The following is a 21666-nucleotide window of genomic DNA, read 5'->3' as shown; positions in this document are numbered from 1 at the left end:
TGAAGTCCCTGAGTTTCTGTCGGATTACCAGGATGTATTTGATGAGCCCAAATCCAGTGTCCTACCCCCTCATAGGGATTGTGATTGTGCTATAAATTTGATTCCCGGTAGTAAGTTTCCTAAGGGCCGACTTTTCAATTTATCTGTGCCAGAGCACGCCGCTATGCGGAGTTATATAAAGGAGTCCTTGGAGAAAGGGCATATTCGCCCGTCTTCATCACCGTTGGGAGCAGGGTTCTTTTTTGTGGCCAAGAAGGATGGTTCTCTGAGACCCTGTATAGATTCTCAATAAAATCACGGTCAAATTTCAGTACACTTTGCCTCTGCTGTCTGATTTATTTGCTCGGATTAAGGGGGCTAGTTGGTATTCCAGGTCCTTCGTGCTAATGCCTTGTTTGTGAAGAGGTCTAAATGTCTCTTCGGAGTTCAGAAGGTTTCCTTTTTGGGCTTTATTTTTTCCCCTTCTACTATCGAGATGGACCCTGTTAAAGTTCAGGCCATTTATGATTGGACTCAACCTACATCTGTGAAGAGCCTCCAGAAATTCCTGGGCTTTGCTAATTTTTACCGTCGCTTCATCGCTAATTTTTCTAGTGTGGTTAAACCTTTGACTGATTTGACAAAGAAAGGTGCTGATGTGGTGAATTGGTCCTCTGCGGCCGTTGAGGCTTTTCAGGAGCTGAAACGCCATTTTTCTTCGGCCCCTGTGTTGCGTCAGCCAGATGTTTCGCTCCCTTTTCAGGTCGAGGTTGATGCATCTGAGATTGGAGCAGGGGCTGTTTTGTCTCAAAGAAGTTCTGATGGCTCTGTGATGAAGCCATGTGCCTTCTTTTCTAGAAAGTTTTCGCCTGCTGAGCGTAATTATGATGTTGGCAATCGGGAGCTGCTAGCTGTGAAGTGGGCATTCGAGGAGTGGTGACATTGGCTTGAGGGAGCCAAGCACCGCGTGGTGGTTTTGACGGATCACAAAAATCTGACTTATCTCGAGTCTGCCAAGCGGTTGAATCCTAGACAGGCTCGATGGTCGCTGTTTTTCTCCCGTTTCGATTTTGTGGTCTCATACCTTCCAGGTTCTAAGAATGTGAAGGCGGATGCCCTTTCTAGGAGTTTTGTGCCTGATTCTCCGGGAGTCCCTGAGCCGGCTGGTATTCTCAAAGAGGGGGTAATTCTGTCTGCCATCTCCCCTGATTTGCGGCGGGTGCTGCAGGAGTTTCAGGCTGATAGACCTGACCGTTGTCCAGCGGAGAAACTGTTTGTCCCTGATAGGTGGACTAGCAGAGTTAGTTCTGAGGTTCATTGCTCAGTGTTGGCTGGTCATCCTGGGATTTTTGGGACCAGAGATTTGGTGGCTAGGTCCTTTTGGTGGTCTTCCTTGTCACGGGATGTGCGTTCTTTTGTGCAGTCCTGTGGGACTTGTGCTCGGGCTAAGCCCTGCTGTTCTCGTGCCAGTGGGTTGCTTTTGCCCTTGCCAGTCCCGAAAAGGCCTTGGATGCATGGATTTTATTTCAGATCTTCCTGTCTCTCAAAGGATGTTTGTCATCTGGGTGGTTTGTGATCACTTTTCTAAGATGGTCCATTTGGTACCCTTGCCTAAATTACCTTCCTCCTCTGATTTGGTGCCATTGTTTTTTCAACATGTGGTTCGTTTGCATGGCATTCTGGAGAACATTGTGTCGGACAGAGGTTCCCAGTTTGTCTCTAGGTTTTGGCGGTCCTTTTGTGCTAGGATGGGCATTGATTTGTCTTTTTCTTCGGCTTTGCATCCTCAAACAAATGGCCAAACCGAACGAACCAACCAGACTTTGGAAACCTATCTGAGACGGGAAGAAAAACATTTGACTCGAACAAAGAAGACCCAGGAAAACATACTCAGAAGGGAGGTAAGAACATTTCTAAAACAATCCGCAGCGAGGAGATTGGAACAAAACAAAATCCTCTAAACTGCATGCTCGCAAACGCCAGAAGCCTGACAAACAAGATGGAAGAACTAGAAGCAGAAATATCTACAGGTAACTTTGACATAGTGGGAATAACCGAGACATGGGTAGATGAAAGCTATGACTGGGCAGTTAACTTACAGGGTTACAGTCTGTTTAGAAAGGATCGTAAAAATCGGAGAGGAGGAGAGGTTTGTCTCTATGTAAAGTCTTGTCTAAAGTCCACTTTAAGGGAGGATATTAGCGAAGGGAATGAGGATGTCGAGTCCATATGGGTCGAAATTCATGGAGGGAAAAATGGTAACAAAATTCTCATTGGGGTCTGTTACAAACCCCCAAATATAACAGAAATCATGGAAAGTCTACTTCTAAAGCAGATAGATGAAGCTGCAACCCATAATGAGGTCCTGGTTATGGGGGACTTTAACTACCCGGATATTAACTGGGAAACAGAAACCTGTGAAACCTATAAAGGCAACAGGTTTCTGCTAATAACCAAGAAAAATTATCTTTCACAATTGGTGCAGAATCCAACCAGAGGAGCAGCATTTTTAGACCTAATACTATCTAATAGACCTGACAGAATAACAAATCTGCAGGTAGTCGGGCATCTAGGAAATAGCGACCACAATATTGTACAGTTTCACCTGTCTTTCACTAGGGGGACTTGTCAGGGAGTCACAAAAACACTGAACTTTAGGAAGGCAAAGTTTGACCAGCTTAGAGATGCCCTTAATCTGGTAGACTGGGACAATATCCTCAGAAATAAGAATACAGATAATAAATGGAAAATGTTTAAGAACATCCTAAATAGGCACTGTAAGCAGTTTATACCTTGTGGGAATAAAAGGACTAGAAATAGGAAAAACCCAATGTGGCTAAACAAAGAAGTAAGACAGGCAATTAACAGTAAAAAGAAAGCATTTGCACTACTAAACCAGGATGGCACCATTGAAGCTCTAAAAAAACTATAGGGAGAAAAATACTTTATCTAAAAAACTAACTAAAGCTGCCAAAAAGGAAACAGAGAAGCACATTGCTAAGGAGAGTAAAACTAATCCCAAACTGTTCTTCAACTATATCAATAGTAAAAGAATAAAAACTGAAAATGTAGGCCCCTTAAAAAATAGTGAGGAAAGAATGGTTGTAGATGACGAGGAAAAAGCTAACATATTAAACACCTTCTTCTCCACGGTATTCACGGTGGAAAATGAAATGCTAGGTGAAATCCCAAGAAACAATGAAAACCCTATATTAAGGGTCACCAATCTAACCCAAGAAGAGGTGCGAAACCGGCTAAATAAGATTAAAATAGATAAATCTCCGGGTCCGGATGGCATACACCCACGAGTACTAAGAGAACTAAGTAATGTAATAGATAAACCCTTATTTCTTATTTTTAGGGACTCTATAGCGATGGGGTCTGTTCCGCAGGACTGGCGCATAGCAAATGTGGTGCCAATATTCAAAAAGGGCTCTAAAAGTGAACCTGGAAATTATAGGCCAGTAAGTCTAACCTCTACTGTTGGTAAAATATTTGAAGGGTTTCTGAAGGATGTTATTCTGGATTATCTCAATGAGAATAACTGTTTAACTCCATATCAGCATGGGTTTATGAGAAATCGCTCCTGTCAAACCAATCTAATCAGTTTTTATGAAGAGGTAAGCTATAGGCTGGACCACGGTGAGTCATTGGACGTGGTATATCTCGATTTTTCCAAAGCATTTGATACCGTGCCGCACAAGAGGTTGGTACACAAAATGAGAATGCTTGGTCTGGGGGAAAATGTGTGTAAATGGGTTAGTAACTGGCTTAGTGATAGAAAGCAGAGGGTGGTTATAAATGGTATAGTCTCTAACTGGGTCGCTGTGACCAGTGGGGTACCGCTGGGGTCGGTATTGGGACCTGTTCTCTTCAACATATTCATTAATGATCTGGTAGAAGGTTTACACAGTAAAATATTGATATTTGCAGATGATACAAAACTATGTAAAGCAGTTAATACAAGAGAAGATAGTATTCTGCTACAGATGGATCTGGATAAGTTGGAAACTTGGGCTGAAAGGTGGCAGATGAGGTTTAACAATGATAAATGTAAGGTTATACACATGGGAAGAAGGAATCAATATCACCATTACACACTGAACGGGAAACCACTGGGTAAATCTGACAGGGAGAAGGACTTGGGGATCCTAGTTAATGATAAACTTATCTGGAGCAGCCAGTGCCAGGCAGCAGCTGCCAAGGCAAACAGGATCATGGGGTGCATTAAAAGAGGTCTGGATACACATGATGAGAGCATTATACTGCCTCTGTACAAATCCCTAGTTAGACCGCACATGGAGTACTGTGTCCAGTTTTGGGCACCGGTGCTCAAGAAGGATATAATGGAACTAGAGAGAGTACAAAGGAGGGCAACAAAATTAATAAAGGGGATGGGAGAACTACAATACCCAGATAGATTAGCGAAATTAGGATTATTTAGTCTAGAAAAAAGACGACTGAGGGGCGATCTAATAACCATGTATAAGTATATAAGGGGACAATACAAATATCTCGCTGAGGATCTGTTTATACCAAGGAAGGTGACGGGCACAAGGGGACATTCTTTGCGTCTGGAGGAGAGAAGGTTTTTCCATCAAAATAGAAGAGGATTCTTTACTGTTAGGGCAGTGAGAATCTGGAATTGCTTGCCTGAGGAGGTGGTGATGGCGAACTCAGTTGAGGGGTTCAAGAGAGGCCTGGATGTCTTCCTGGAGCAGAACAATATTGTATCATACAATTATTAGGTTCTGTAGAAGGATGTAGATCTGGGGATTTATTATGATGGAATATAGGCTGAACTGGATGGACAAATGTCTTTTTTCGGCCTTACTAACTATGTAACTATGTATGTAACTATGAGATGCTTTGTTTCTGCTGATCAGGATGATTGGGTGACCTTCTTGCCATTGGCTGAGTTCGCCCTTAATAATCGGGCTAGTTCGGCTACTTTGGTTTCGCCGTTTTTCTGCAATTCTGGTTTTCATCCTCGTTTTTCTTCGGGGCAGGTTGAGCCTTCTGACTGTCCTGGTGTGGATTCTGTGGTGGACAGGTTGCAGCAAATTTGGACTCACGTAGTGGACAATCTGACGTTGTCCCAGGAGAAGGCTCAACGTTTCGCTAACCGCCGTCGTTGTGTTGGTCCTCGACTTCGTGTTGGGGATTTGGTTTGGTTGTCTTCTCGTTATGTTCCTATGAAGGTTTCTTCTCCTAAGTTTAAGCCTCGTTTCATTGGTCCTTATAAGATTTCTGAAATTCTCAACCCTGTGTCATTTCGTTTGGTCCTTCCAGCTTCTTTTGCCATCCATAATGTGTTCCATAGGTCGTTGTTGCGGAGGTACGTGGCGCCTATGGTTCCCTCCGTTGATCCTCCTGCTCCGGTGTTGGTTGAGGGGGAGTTGGAGTATGTGGTGGAAAAAATTTTGGATTCTCGTATTTTGAGACGGAAGCTTCAGTACCTGGTTAAGTGGAAGGGCTATGGTCAGGAGGATAATTCCTGGGTTGTTGCCTCCGATGTCCACGCTGCTGATTTAGTTCGTGCCTTTCATTTGGCTCGTCCTGATCGGCCTGGGGGCCCTGGTGAGGGTTTGGTGACCCCTCCTCAAGGGGGGGGTACTGTTGTGAATTCCGTTCTCAGACTCCCTCCTGTGGTCATGAATGGTACTTTGGTTAGTTCTGCTCTTGGACTCCCTCTGGTGGCTTTGAGCGGAACTGCTGGTCACTGAGGTTGGCTTTGTCAGCTGCTCTCGTTTATTGCTTGCTGGCTTCCCTATTTAACTCCACTCAGATCGTTACTTGATGCCAGCTGTCAATGTTTCAGTATTGGTTCAGATCTCTCTTGGACTTCTCTGAGGACCTGTCTACTCCAGCAGAAGCTAAGTCTTTGCTAGTTCATTTGTTGTTACTGCTTCCTGAATATATTTCTTAGTACTGCTAATTTCTAGTCCAGCTTGCTATCATGATATTCCCTTGCTAGCTGGAAGCTCTGGGGTGCAGAGTGGCACCTCCACACCGTGAGTCGGTGTGGGGAGTCTTTTTGCTTACTCTGCGTGGTTTTTTGTAGTCTTTTGTGCTGACCGCATAGTTCCCTTTTCTATCCTCTGACTATTTTAGTGAAGTCTGGCCTCCTTTGCTAAAACCTGTTTCATTCCTGTGTTTGTGACTTTCCTCTTAACTCACAGTCAATATATGTGGGGGGCTGCCTTTACCTTTGGGGAATTTCTCTGAGGCAAGGTTAGGCTTCTATTTTCTATCTTTAGGGGTAGTTAGCTCTTAGGCTGTGAAGAGGCGTCTAGGGAGAGTTAGGTACGCTCCACGGCTATTTCTAGTTTGTGTGATAGGAGTAGGGTTTGCGGTCAGCAGAGTTCCCACTTTCCCAGAGCTTGTTCCGATTACTAGTTTACTCATCAGGTCATTCCGGGTACTCCTAACCACCAGGTCCATAACACTAGTGCCGCTGATCTCCTGATGGAATAGTGGTGCCGTTTTTGTCACAGCTTCCGGCTGCGGTGGATTGTGGGATAGCGATACACAATCGCCAGAAACTGTGACAGAACCGATTGGGAATTATATATTAGATTATTGAAAAAAAAGGGAAAAAAATGGCTTGGGTTCCCATGCAATTTTCTGTGCCAGAGGGGGAAAGCTGGTGGCCAGGGGGCAATATTTGTAGCCTGGGAAGGGGGTAATACCCATGACCCCTTCCCAGTCTATGAATATCAGCCCGCAGCTGTCTGCGTAGCATTTGCTGGCTATTAAAATAGAGTGACCCCCCAAAAAATGACGTGGGGTCCCCCTATACTTTGTAGCCAGAAAGGCTACGCAGACCGCTGTGGGCTGATATTCATAGCCTAGGAAGGGGCCATGGATATTGCCTCCTGGCTACTAATACAAACCCGCAGCCACCCCAGAAATGGCACATCTCTAAGATGCACCAATTCTGCCTCTCTTCCCACTCCCTTGCCATGGTGGGATATGGGGTAATACGGGGTTAATGTCACTTTTGTATTGTAAGGTGACATTAAGCCCGGTTAATAATGGAGAGGCGTCAATAAGACGTCTATTCATTATTAATCCTATTGTAGTGAAAGAGTTAAAAAAAGACACAGCCAGAAAAAAGTATTTTAACCCCTCAACCCCCAAGGGTGGTTTGCATGTTAATAACCGGGCCAATTTTTACAATTCTGACCACTGTCCCTTTATGAGGTTATAACTCTGGAACTCTTCAACGGATCTTGTCGATTCTGAGATCATTTTTTTGAGACATATTGTACTTCATGATAGTGGTAAAATTTCTTCGATATAACTTGCGTTTATTTGTGTAAAAAATGGAAATTTGGCGAAAATTTTGAAAATTTTGAAATTTTCAAACTTTGAATTTTTATGCCCTTAAAATAGATATGTCACACAATATAGTTAATAAATAACATTTCCCACAAGTCTACTTTACATCAGAACAATTTTGGAAAAAAAAAATTTTTGTTAGGAAGTTATAAGGGTTAAAAGTTGACCAGTGATTTCTCATTTTTACAACAACATTTACAAAACCATTTTTTTAGGGACCACCTCACATTTGAAGTCACATTTAGGGGTCTATATAGCAGATAATACCTAAGAGTGACACCAATCTAAAAACTACACCCCTCAAGCTGATCAAAACCACATTTAAGAAGTTTATTAACCCTTCATGTGTTTCACAGCACAGCAATGTGGAAGGAAGGAGCAGAAGCAATGTGGAAGGAAAAAATGAACATTTAACTTTTTAGTCACGAAAATTATCTTTTAGCAATAATTTTTTTAATTTCCAAGGGTAACAGGAGAAAATGGACCCTAAAAGTTGTTGTCCAATTTGTCCTGAGTACGCTGCTATCCCATATATGGGGGGAACCACTGTTTGGGCGCACGGCAGGGCTCAGAAGGGAATTGTTTGAATTTTTAAACCTAAAATTGGCTGGAATTGCGATTGGACACCATGTCGCGTTTGATGAGCCCCTGATGTGCCTAAACAGTGGAAACCCCCCACAAGTGACCCCATTTTGGAAATTAGACCCCCTAAGTAACTTATCTCTGATTATTGTGCAGAGAGGGATTTGCAGAGTGGGATGCTGGTGTAAAAGTTATCAGTGTAGAGGTGATAATCTTTCCAGCAGTGCGTGCACTGAATCTCACACAATTTTCCCACTCACTTCCCACAATCCTGGTGTCCTTCCCTTCGTAGACTCTAAAGCTGTAGGTGTACCTTGAGGTACTCTCACACAGCTTGTAGAGTTTGATTCCGTACCTGGCCCTCTTGCTGGGCCGGCACTGACGGAATCCGAGCCGTCCCTTAAAATGAATTAAGGACTCATCCACGTAAATGTCCCTTTGAGGCACGTACACTTCAGCAAACTTTGTTGAAGTGTTCGATGACCGGACGAACTTTGAACAGACAGTCAAAGTTGGGGTCACCTTGGGGGGCGTGGCTATGAAGCCGAAGAAGAAGGACGCATCTGACGCCTATCCTGCCGTTTGTACCTTGCGTGACCGAGCGGTACCAACTGGGGCTGGAACCCCATATCCTTGGGAGCCTTGTGAGCCCTCTGGGCGGCTGCTGTGGAGATCCGAGATGCCGGGAGCTGCGGAGGCCGGGACAGTTGGGAGGCTCCACGTGCAGTGGCGGACATCTTCGGTGTGCGCGCCCCAGGACACAGGACACGGCGCCATCTTCTGCTGGAGCCGGGCTTCTTCTCCTTGGAAGTGGCGGTGGTCGGGCCATAACGGTGAGAACTGTGGGGTGCTTGTGCACAGGAGCCAGGAGACCTGGGGTGGAGGGCAGTGCCTGCTGGGGGCAGCGGCCATTAACACAGCGCACGCCCTAACAGCAAGGGAAGTGGCGCTCCTTACTACATCTGCGGTGCTGGAAAGGTGAGCGCATACCTGAGGAAACAAAGGAGTGGTGCGGTGTGTGCCCTGAGAAATTGGGCCCTGCGCCCCCCTGTTAGATAGACACCTCATTTACCAGTGCCATAACATTAGAGGGATTAACCCCCTCCCTGCTGCTTCCCCCCTGTGGAGACTGAGAGACCGCTCAGCTATATAAAGCTCAGGCGAATGTAAAAGCGGCTGTTTCTATAAATCTTACTATCTAAGCCGCCTGTCCAGTGGTCTCTTGGATTACAGTCCAGTGCTTAACTATACGGGACCTAAAATTGGGGCTCGGCTTATCCATAATTACAACCGAGATTGCTTTGTGGAGTCCTTTTAACTGCCTACCATGCAACACTCTAAAGGAGCAGGGGCTGCTGATAAACTAAAGAAATACGCCAGGGATGATCCTCCTGATAACGTGCGCACTCTTAGAAACAATTCTGCACCGTCCCAACGCAAAGGCCAACCTTCTGATAGTAACGAGGAGGGAGAGCAAGATGAACTGACTCTTAAACAGGCATCCAAGCAGTTAATGCAGGCTATCTCCCTCACTAGATCATCTCTTACGGAAAAAATAGAGGATGTGCATACTGAAGTGGGCCGTCTGCGAAATGACATGCAAGCTATGAGAGGGCATATTTCGGAGGTTGAAATAAGAGTGTCTCATATAGAAGATACTATCACTCCTATGGAGGCTAAACTGACAAAAGCTGCTGGCTCCGTAAACGCTTGGAAACAAAAGGGGGATGATTTGGAAAACAGATTACGTCGCAACAATATTCAAATTATCAGTCTCCTGGAGCGTTCGGAAGGTCAGCAACCCGAACAATTTTTGGAATATTGGCTTAAGACCTCCCTGGGGGATGGATTCTCCTCAACATTCTCGGTGGAGAGGGCCCATAGGGTCCCAACGAGACCTCTCCCCCCTGGAACTCCACCTCGACCCTTTCTGGCACATCTCCTCAATTGTAGGGACAGAGATGCTGTTCTTCGTCTGGCGCGGCAGAAGGGCCTCATTAAATTCAACAATGCTACCATATCGATTTTTCCGGACTTCTCCATGGAACTCCAAAAGCAGCGGGCACGATTTATGGATCTCAAGAAGCAACTCACAGAGATAAGAATATAATTTACTCCATGCTTTATCCAGCCCGGCTCCGTATTGTCCATGAGGGCTCCTCTTTATTCTTTACAGACCCAGCGGAGGTGGCCAAATGGTTGCGGTCACACAGGGGGTCTAATGTGAAAGACTCCTAATCTGGGTTCTTTGTCTAACGGCAATATAAATGGAGCTCTTCGTCTGGGTGCGAAAGATGTCAACAATACCGGACACTGAATTCAGTGAGGGTATCCCCTTTTCTATCTGACTGTAGGAGTATGGAAATATGCTCCTCCATTGTTCAAGTTTTGCTTGGTTTGGTTTTATGTACCAGTTTTGTTTGTTTGATGTGTATGGTTGCCGCCAATACTAATTCTCTGCTCTGTGTGATGTCTCTGAATCGCGCCCGAATAACAATGATACGTATTAATTTTCCCTTTAAATACAAACATGGGGTCTGAAATTATATGTATGACCTGGAACATACGGGGTATTAAAACTCCTCGGAAGAAAATCAAAGTATTTTCGCAGATCAAAAGATATCACCCTCATGTTGTGGCACTAGTGGAGACACACCTAACTAGAGATACGGTTCGATGTATGCAAAAACCGTGGGTACAGTGGCCTCTCCATGCATTTCACACCAGCTACTCAAGAGGGGTCTCTCTGTTGATACACAAGGAGGTTAGATGGGAGGCCAGGGAGGCACGGCGTGATCCTGAGGGCCATTTTGTCTTTGTGCATACATTTATTAATTCACGTGAATATGTGATATTGTGTATTTATAACCCTCCCCCCGCTAACATGTCGGTTCTCCGTATGGCATTGGGCTTCTCCTTAAAATATCCGGACGCTAATTTTATTTGTATGGGTGACTTTAATCTAGTCATGAATCATTCCATGGACAGATTGAGATTGGATGACACAACGCCCGGGGAATCTTTACCTCAGCCCCCCTCTCAATTGGCACTGTTTATGGATGGCAGCGGTTGGCTGGACTTGTTGAGAATGAGTCACCCAGAGGTTAGAGGGTATACTTGCCACTTATCTACCAAGCAATCTTTATCTCGTATAGACTATATATTTGGGTCTAGTGGCTTGGCATTGTGGGTGGATAGTATTGAGCATGGCAATAGGGGGATTTTGGACCATAGTCCGATTACTCTTAAACTTAAATACGGGCAGTCCAATAATAATAGATCCTGGAAATTGAACCCCTTCTGGTTGAAATTAATAGATTCTAGTGATAGGACGATCGACCAGTTAAATTGTTTCATTTTAACACATCCAGAACCCCAGAATCTTGGTTTATTTTGGGATACTCTGAAGGCATACTTGAGGGGGTGCTTGTCCTCTACAATTTCCTACATCAAAAGGGTAACGGCGGGGGAGGATGATGAGATGGAGCAACGATTAAAGGACTCGGAGGCCACATACTGTATATAGCTAATCAGACTAGCAGTAACAGAGTTGAATGGCTTACTTCCCAGAGGTTGTATACAACATGCAGACATTAAGTCAAAATGCAAATTATTCTTCACCCGCCAGTCCTACTTTGAGCTGGGGAATCAGGCCAGTACACTCCTAGCCTTCTTAGTATGCCAACACACCTCCAACACAATATTGCAGATCCGTGTACCTGATGGCTCATTAGTATCCTCTACTGATGAAATACTTCAATGTTTTCACGATTATTATAACTCATTATATAAATCTAGTAGCGGTTTTGATGTCTATGAATGTTGGGATTACTTATCAGATATAACATTCCCCTCACTGAGCCCATCCCAACAAGCCTTTATGGAGGCTGAAGTTACTTTGGAGGAGGTGGAACATGCTATAGCAGACATGGCTACTGGGAAGGCCCCGGGACCTGATGGGTTTTCCATTGAACTATATAGAAAATATCGAGATAAGTTAGCACCTCTTCTATTGAAGGTGCTTAGAGGAATATGGGGGGGAGAGTCAGTGCCTGAAACGTTTTATGATGCCAACATTATTGTGCTCAGGAAGGAGGGGAAGAATCCTCTAGATTGTGGATCGCATCGACCAATATCTTTAGTGAACGTGGATTATAAAATCTTTACTAAAATTCTGGCTACTAGGCTGAATACGATTATATTAGATCTTATAGACCTGGACCAAACTGGTTTTATGCCTGGAAAAAGTACTTCCATCAATATTAGGTGGGTTCAATCGGTCATCCAGTATAGCTCTCTAGAATCAGATAATAAATGGGCATTGGCATCGCTGGACGCAGCTAAGGCTTTTGATTCCCTTGAGTGGTCCTTCCTTTTTGCATGTTTGCGGAAGTACGGTTTTGTGGACAAATTTCTGAGAGGGATAGGTACATTATATGCGAAACCTAGGGCGCGTATGGTTGTGAATGGCTCTCTATCTGAGCCTTTTTCTTTACATAGGGGAACTCGCCAGGGATGCCCCCTTTCCCCGGCTCTATTTGCCTTGGCGATAGAGGCTTTGGCAATACGGATGAGGTCCTCCATAGACATCAAGGGGATACACATTGCGGATCGAGTGGACATTATTGGTCTTTATGCTGATGATATGGTGGTGTTTATGGATCAAACAGAGGATACGTTACCAAAAGTAATAACGATGATAGATAAATTCAGCAAATTCTCCGGTCTTTATATAAATTGGGATAAGTCTGCCCTGATGCCTCTCTCACATACCCCAATGTCATGCCTTGAAACTCTCTCGTTGTTGCCCATCGTCTCCAATTTCAAATATCTGGGAATTCATATGTCTCAACGTAGTCAACTTGATTTACAACTTAATATCTACCCATTATTGGATTTGGTTAAATCCAAATTTGTTATCTGGGATAAGCTCCCACTCTCTGTGGCTGGTTGTATCAATCTGATCAAAATGATATTGCTCCCCAAATTAAGTTACTGCTTTCAACACAGTGCTGTCCCAATACCTAAATCTCTCTTTGCGACTCTAAACTCCCTTATTACGTCTTTCATATGGGGGAAGGCTCGGCCTAAACTTAAAGGGAACCTGTCACCCCGTTTTTTCGGTATGAGATAAAAATACTGTTAAATAGGGCCTGAGCTGTGCATTACAATAGTGTAGTTTGTGGATTCCCCACCTATGCTGCCGAAATACGTTACCAAAGTAGTCGTTTTCGCCTGTCAATCAGGCTGGTCTGGTCAAAAGGGCGTGTTGTCTTCCCCCAGATTTTGCGTAGTTTTCCGTTGGTGGCGTAGTGGTGTGCGCATGTCCAAGGTCCAGAATCCTCTGCCAGGGGATTTAAAAGAGCGCGCTGTTCGTTATTCATTGGTGATCGGTGGGCGCGGCCATCTTCCTTTGGCCGCGCGTGCGCAGAAGCGGCGCTCTGCTGGCCGCGACGCTCTGCTGGCCGCGGCTTCAGGAAAATGGCCGCGGGATGCCGCGCGTGCGCAGATGGATATCGCAGAGACCCAAGCAGGGGGGCGGGGCGGCCTTGCCGGACTTCTACTTATATTATCTTGCCGGGCAGGCTAAAATGATAAATAAATGGATGCCCAATAACTCTCTCCCTAACTCTGAGAGCCATTTGCTTCATTCAGCCCGAATCGATTGTCCACTAGGGTTTTTGGAGCTGGAGAGGATTGGTGTTCCTCGTCTGCTACCTTTGCTCCGGTTGGCACGATCAATATGGAGGCAAATTAAAAAGATAACTACATTTGTTGACATAGCAGCGGAAATGCCACTGTGGAATAACAGTTATTTCCCGGGATTATTGGGCCACCCGTCCACGGAATTTTGGATATCGCATGGTGTTCTCTCAGTGGGCAATATACATAACCAGGGGATTTTTATCTCCTTTGAACAATTACAAAATACTTATAATATCCCGAGGTCTCAATTTTTCCACTATCTACAATTAAGATCAGCCTTTCAATCGCACATACGGAATATGGGTACAGGTCAAGCTATTTCGTCTTTACCTTTAATAGGAATTCTCAATTCGCAAGGTCCTCAGGGTCTTATTTCCTCTTTATACACCTATCTATTATCCATAGGAGGGGGGTCTATTATAGATTCTATTAAGGGGAAATGGGAGGGGCTTCTTCCAGATACGCTGGGGGAAGAATGGGACGATATTTTGGAATCTCCAACAAAAGTTTCCCCATCAATCAATAATAGGATGACCCAATTGTACATTATATACCAATCCTATTTGACCCCGACTCGTCTTTTTAAAATGGGTCGTCTCCATTCATCAGATTGTTTGAGGTGTCATTCCAGTGATGCGGATTTTATCCATATGATTTGGAAATGTCCTGTTATTTTTCATTATTGGAAGGAGGTGACGACATTATTGACATCCTTGTTGTCGATTCCTGTCCCACTCGAGCCATTGATTTGTTTATTTGGGGTGTGGGATGCGGAAGCATGGGATCACTGTACTGGGATTTTTCTATGGGAGACACTGTTTATGGCGCAAAAGGTATTTTCGCTGCGGTGGATGGGTGGTTCTTGTCCATCTCTTAGAGTATGGGTCGATTTAGTGAACTCAATTATCCCGTATGAATGGACATATTATCAGAATAGAGGATGTCCAGATAAATTTGAGAAAATATGGGGTAGATGGAACTCCTCCTACCACACTCTATAAGTTGTAACAATTTAATATACATGTAAGAAGTGGGGCCCGTGACTTTGGAGGCATTACTTGCAGGGTGAAATTTATACGAAATTTTCCTTTCTGGCGGCGTTCTATTAGTTCTATTAGTAGTTAATGTAGTTAAGGTTACAGAATAAGACACTAATGATCGACATGCACCATTTGTTACTTTTGTAATATTCCAGACGTGACAATGCATAGCAATTATCTGTATTTTATGTTATAATGGATAATGATGGATACAAATGCAAATGTGTGTATGATTTATTCTACAATTAATAAACGAATTTAAAAAAAAAAAATTGGGGTCATCTTGTGAGGGACACTGTGCATTATCGTTATAATGCAGGAATTTATGGATGGCCTCAAAACGCGTCCAGGTCATGACCATTCGGAACACTGGAGTGTTATACATATAATATCAACACTCCAATATTGCCTAGTACTGGCTTCTTCAGGATCCCCATGTGGAAGACCAGGCCCCAAAACTGCATCATTTCAACTGCGTCTATAGGAGACCAGTTAGAATATGATGAACCTGAGTTTTGTTCCAAAAATTGACAAGCATACAAATTAGTTTGCTCCACCATGAGGTTAACAAAAGCCTCAGAGAAAAAGACTTTGAAAAAGTCTAGTTCTGTGAGGCCGGTGGTGTAAAACTTGATTCCTAATTCTGCCACAAAATCAGAAATCAGTGGCTCCTAATTTTCGGGCGGCGAGGTCCATATGGGGTCCGCAATGGGGTGCGCTGGTTCCTCTTCGGGAATGGTGGGCGCTGTTTCATCTTCTTCATCAATGATGGGTGCTGCCTCACCTTCTGTCCTGCGGCGTCTGCGTGGCAGTTCCACAGGACCGGAGGAGGAATATGAGGAAGGGGAAGAGGATGAAGCATCGGAAAAGTAAAGAAAAGTGGGATCCTCTCCCTCGCTATCAGTGTCGGAGGCAAGGAAAGAATATGCCTCCTCCAATGAATAGCGCTGTTGGGAAGAACGGGATGAGCGGGACATTTTTTTGTGAGTATGGTGCTTGGGTGTACTTTATTGATAACTATGTGTACGTGTGGGGGGAATAGTGATTGGTGCAAACTATTCTGAAAAGAAAAAGCTAAAGGAAAAAAAGCAAATAGGGAGAAAAAAATACCTGTGAAAGGAAAAGTCTAAAGCTGCAGGCCCTAACTCTTATAAATGAGCAGCGTCACTTATCAAAGTTCGGCGGCTGCTGGGTGTGCGAACGGGGATGTGAAAAAAAAGGAAAACTGCAGGCACGAGAGCTCTGATAAGTGAACCGCGTCACTTATCAAAGTTTGGCGGCTGCAGGATGTGTGAGTTGGCGCAAAGGGGGCTGAGGAAAAAAAAGCGAGCACGAGTGTTGATCGGTGAACTGCATCACCAATCAACGCTCGGCGGCATTGTATGCACTGTATGTTGTATGCACTGTATGTACTGCATGTTGTATGCACTGTATGTTGTATGCACTGTATGTACTGTAGGTAGTATGTACTGTATGTTGCATGCACTGTATGTACTGTATGTTGTATGTAGTATGTACTGTATGTACTGTAGGTAGTATGTACTGTATGTACTGTATGTTGTATGTACTGTATGCACTGTATATTGTATGTACTGGATGTACTGTATGTACTTTAGTATGTACTGTATGTACTGTGTATGCATGTATGTTTTTTTTTAAATTCTAAACATTAGCCGAATGATGGGACTACTACGGTCCCATCATTGGCTAATGTGTCCATCACTGTCACTGTAGCAGGCATAGCCAGATGGGACTTGTAGTCCCATCGGAAGATGCTTGCACACACACACCTAAAGACCCCCTGGACAACACCACACTGCCCCGGACAGCGCCACAGACCCCCGCCCCTGGCGCTCAGCCAATGAGCGGTGCTGCACGGCTTGGCGGGGGATTCAAATCTCGTGCGGCACCGGCTGAGCCAATGAGCGGTGTGGCGCGGCTTTGGCGGAGGGTTTGAATCCCATGGCAGCTCAGCCAATGAGAGATGCTGCGCGGCTTTGAGCAGCGCGGGATTCAAATCCCCCACTTAAGCTGCGCGGCACCGCTCATTGGCTGAGCGTCCCTGGTCCTTTGAGCGGCGCAGGATTCAAATCCCCCTACCCTGCCTGCTGAGCCAATAAGCACAGGATTGGAATCCCCCGCCAAAGCCACGCTGCCAGGAGCGGCTCAGCCAATGAGCGGTGCCGCGCGGCTTTGGCGGAGGGATTTGAATACCGCACTAAAGCTGCGCAACACCGCTCATTGGCTGAGCCGCCCGCCAGCTGAGCCAATGAGTGGTGCCGCACGGGATTTGAATTCCCCGCCAAGCCTCAGCCGGCTTTGTCGGAGGATTTAAATCCCGCGCCGCTCATTGGCTGAGGCCAGGGGCGCTTAGCCAATGAGCAGTGCCGTGCAACTTGGTGGGGGATTCGAATCCCACACAGCAGCGCTCATTGGCTCAGCCGGCGGGCGGGGGATTTGAATCCTGCGCTGCTCATTGGGTGAGCATCAGGGGCATCAGTAATGGCTTTCTTCTGGCGACTCGACCATGCAGCCCATTTTTCTTCAAGTGCCTCCTTATTGTGCATCTTGAAACAGGCACACCACTAGTTTTCAGACAGTCCTGTATTTCAGCTGATGTTATTTGTGGATTTTTCTTTGCATCCTAAACAATTTTCCTGGCAGTTGTGGATGACATTTTTCTTGGTCTGCCTGTCTGTGGTTTTGTTTTTACAGACCCACTGATTTTCCATGTCTTAATCACAGTTTGAACGATGCTGACTGGCATTATCAATTACTTGGATCTTTTTGTATCCCTTTTTTATTTTATGCAGTCCAACTACCTTTTCCTGTAGATCCGATGACAGTTCTTTTGCTTTCCCCATGACTCACAATCCAGAAATGTCAGGGGCTGGATGAAAGATGCAAAAGTCTGTCTGGAAACTAGCTCAGCTTTTATGCACACGCACTGATTACAAACAAACAGGTCACAGGTAAGAATGTTACCTTTAGTAACCATTCAAACCCATTTGTGTCAACTTCTGTGCATGTTATCAGACCAAAATCACCAGGGTATGTGCACTTTTGATCAGGGTCATTTGGATGTTTTGGGTTGTCATTCTGATTTAAAAAGAGAAAACACAGTAGTTTGACAATAAATGGCTTCACCCAACCAGTAGTCATGAGTGGAGAAAAAGTTTTGGTGTTAGCATTCATATTCTCTGAAAAAAGGCCAAGAAAACAAAAATTCTGCCAGGGTATGTAAACTTTTGAGCACAACTGTATATCCTTTGTTGGCAATGACAGAGGATAAACGTTTTCTGTAAGTCTTCACAAGGTTGGCACACACTGTTGGTGGTATATTTGCCCATTCCTCCATGCAGATCTCCTCTAGAGCAGTGATGTTTTGGGCCTGTCGCTGGGCAACATGGACTTTCAACTCCCTCCAAAGGTTTTCTATGGGGTTGAGATCTGGAGACTGGCTAGGCCACTCCAGGACCTTTATATGCTTCTTACAAAGCCACTCCTTCGTTGCCCTGGCTGTGTGCTTGGGATCATTATAATGCTCAAAGTCCCATTCACATTTCAACTTCAATGCCCATGCTGATGGAAGGAGGTTTGCACTCAAAATCTCACGATACATGGCCCTATTCATTTTTTCATGTACACGGCTCGGTTGTCCTGGTTGCTTTGCAGAGAAACAGCCCCAAAGCATGATTTTGCCACCCCCATGTGTAAAGGGGACGACGAGACCACGGGTACCTGCGTGCCAGGTGCAGAACTGGAAAGGCTGCATCCCCTGTTCCCTGGGGAAAGTTTTAATGAGCCGGACCTTCCCCTTTGTCCTGGGGGAAGCTTGAGCAAGTGGGACCTTCCACCGGAGAGAGGGGGCGGGGATAAAAAGGCAGAGCGCGCACAGCAGGCGGGTTTTGGCGCGAACCTGGGGCAGAGCACAGCAAGAGGAGCACTGCACCCCTTCCCTTCACACAGTACTGGCGCTGCAACAGGTTCCACCACCTGCGTGGGGCCACAGCAGACAGAATGGCCAGGAGTGCTGCAGTAAACCAGAAGAAGAGGGACTGCTGTGCTGACGGGAGCCATGTGTCCAGCAGCAGCAGGGTAGAGGAGTACTCCGTCTGGGGAGCACCAGCATCGTGCAGGCCAGTGTCCGCCATCTCCCGCGGCCAGTAGCGGAGATCAGAGAGAGAGGTGCAGCGTGCCCGGTGAATACAGAGAGAGGTGCAGTGTGCCGGTGACTACCAGAGAGAAAGTCACCGTACGCTCAGTGTCCATGAGTACAGCACACGTGCCACATAGGAGGGGCCCGCATACGGGACTGTCACTTGTGCCCTGACATTGCCAGCAAATATTTGCCCAGACCCTGACTTCAGCAGTGTATATTTGCAAAGCCATGTTGGGCTCGTATAGGACTGTGGCCCATACCCGTGTCAGCCACTGCAGTATATGGACTAGGCTAAGTGGAAGGACCGCTACCGCCAGAAGACGGGGCATTGTTGCCCACAAGACCTTCCTGGAAAAGACACTGCACCAGTCGTTGCCGGTGCTATTGAGTTCCCAGCAGGAGTGACAGTTTGAGGAACTCCTGACATGAGTGCGTCGTAGGAACTGCCGTTACCTGATTCTTTATTTTCCTATTACTGCTCCCACAGTTGATTTCATCACACCAAGCTGCTGTGCCTATTGCAGATTCAGTCTTCCCAGCCTGTTGCAGGGCTACAATTCTGGTGTCCTTTGACAGCTTTTTGATCTTCACCATAGTGGAGTTTGGCTATTAACCTGTTAAATGCCACTGTCAAACGCTGACAGCGGCATTTAACTACCGTTTCCGGCCGCGCGGCCGGAAATGAGCGCATCGCCGACCCCCGTCGCATGATCGGGGGTCGGCGATGCGTCAGGATGGTAACCATAGAGGTACTTGAGACCTCTATGGTTACTGGTGCCGGCCTGCTGTGAGCGCCACCCTGTGGTCGGCGCTCATAGCAAGCCTGCAATTTAGCTACATAGCAGCGATCTGATGATCGCTGCTATGTAGCTGAGCCGATCGAGAGGTGGAGGCTATTGAAGCATGGCAAAAGTTTTAAAAAAATGTTTTTAAAAATATGAAAAAAAATAAGAAAAATATAAAAGTTTAAATCACCCCCTTTCGCCCCACCTAAAATAAAACAATAAAAAAAAATCAAACCTACACATATTTGGTACCGCCGCATTCAGAATCGCCCGATCTATCAATAAAATAAAAGCATTAACCTGATTGCTAAACAGCGCAGCGAGAAAAAAATTTGAAATGCCAGAATTACGTTTTTTTGGTCACCGCGACATTGCATTAAAATGCAATAACGGGCGATCAAAAGAACATATCTGCACAAAAGTGGTATAATTAAAAACGTACACAGAAAATAAGCCCTCACGCGACCCCAGATCACGAAAAATGGAGATGCTACAGGTATCGGAGTATGGCGCTTTTTTTTTTTTTTTAGCAAAGTTTTGAATTTATTTTCACCACTTTGATAATAAATAACCTAGACATGTTTGGTGTCTGTGAACTCATAATGACCTGGAGAATCATAATATCAGGTCAGTATTAGCATTTAGTGAACCTAGCAAAAAAGCCAAACAAAAAACAAGTGTGAGATTGCACTTTTTTGCAATTTCACCACACTTGGAATTTTGTTCCCGTTTTCTAGTACAAGACATGGTAAAACCAATGGTGTCGTTCAAAAGTACAACTCGTCCCGCAAAAAATAAGCCCTCACATGGCCATATTGATGGAAAAATAAAAAGTTATGGCTCTGGGACGGAAGGGAGCGAAAAACGAAAATGCAGGCGGGAAGGGGTTAAAGAGTGTGTAAGCTACTGTGAGGGCACAAAAGAGACATTTTACTATGCAAGGGACACAGTGGTGGCATTACTCTGTGAGGCAGTAAGAAGATCCTTGCGCTTGTACCACACAGCAGGTGTAGTAATAGGGACACATACCGCAGAGCGGGTCAGCATTGGGGTATTAGCAGGATGAGGAGTTTGTGCAGGTTATTAATAGATGGGGACAGAGCTGAAAATATGAGACGTTAAATGTGTCTTTGATGTAAGTGTAAGCAGGTTCAGGGGTGCAGTAAAGGCCCCGTCTCACATAGCGAGATCGCTGCTGAGTCACAAGTTTTGTGACGCAACAGCGACCTTAGTAGCGATCTCGCTATGTGTGACACGTACCAGCAACCAGGTCCCTGCTGCGAGATCGCTGGTCGTGTCGGAATGGCCTGGACCTTTTTTTGGTCGTTGACGTCCCGCTGACATCGCTGAATCGGTGTGTGTGACACCGATCCAGCGATGTCTTCACTGGTAACCAGGGTAAACATCGGGTTACTAAGTGCAGGGCCGCGCTTAGTAACCCGATGTTTACCCTGGTTACCAGCGTAAATGTAAAAAAAAAAAAAAACAGTACATACTCACCATCTGATGTCCGTCAGGTCCCTTGCCGTCTGCTTCCTGCTCTGACTGAGTGCCGCCGTACAGTGAGAGCACAGCACAGCAGTGACGTCACCGCTGCGCTCTGCTCTCACTGTACGGCGGCACTCAGTCAGAGCAGGAAGCAGATGGCAAGGGACCTGACGGACATCAGATGGTGAGTATGTACTGTTTGTTTTTTTTGGTAACCAGGGTAAACATCGGGTTACTAAGCGCGGCCCTGCGCTTAGTAACCCGATGTTTACCCTGGTTACCCGGGTGCTGCAGGGGGACTTCGGCATCGTTGAAGACAGTTTCATTGATGCCGAAGTCGTTCCCCTGATCGTTGGTCGCTGGAGAGAGCTGTCTGTGTGACAGCTCCCCAGCGACCACACAATGACTTACCAACGATCACGGCCAGGTCGTATCGCTGGTCGTGATCGTTGGTAAATCGCTATGTGAGACGGGGCCTTAACACAGGGAATGCAGAGCAAGAGTCAACAACAATGTGGTTTAATCTATAACAATAGTGAACTCCTCGCAGCGAAGCAACAGATAATTAACAATAGAATTA

This window comes from Ranitomeya variabilis, chromosome 4 (genome assembly GCF_051348905.1).
Source record: "Ranitomeya variabilis isolate aRanVar5 chromosome 4, aRanVar5.hap1, whole genome shotgun sequence".
NCBI lineage: Eukaryota > Metazoa > Chordata > Amphibia > Anura > Dendrobatidae > Ranitomeya > Ranitomeya variabilis.
This window is presented reverse-complemented; position numbering follows the sequence as displayed.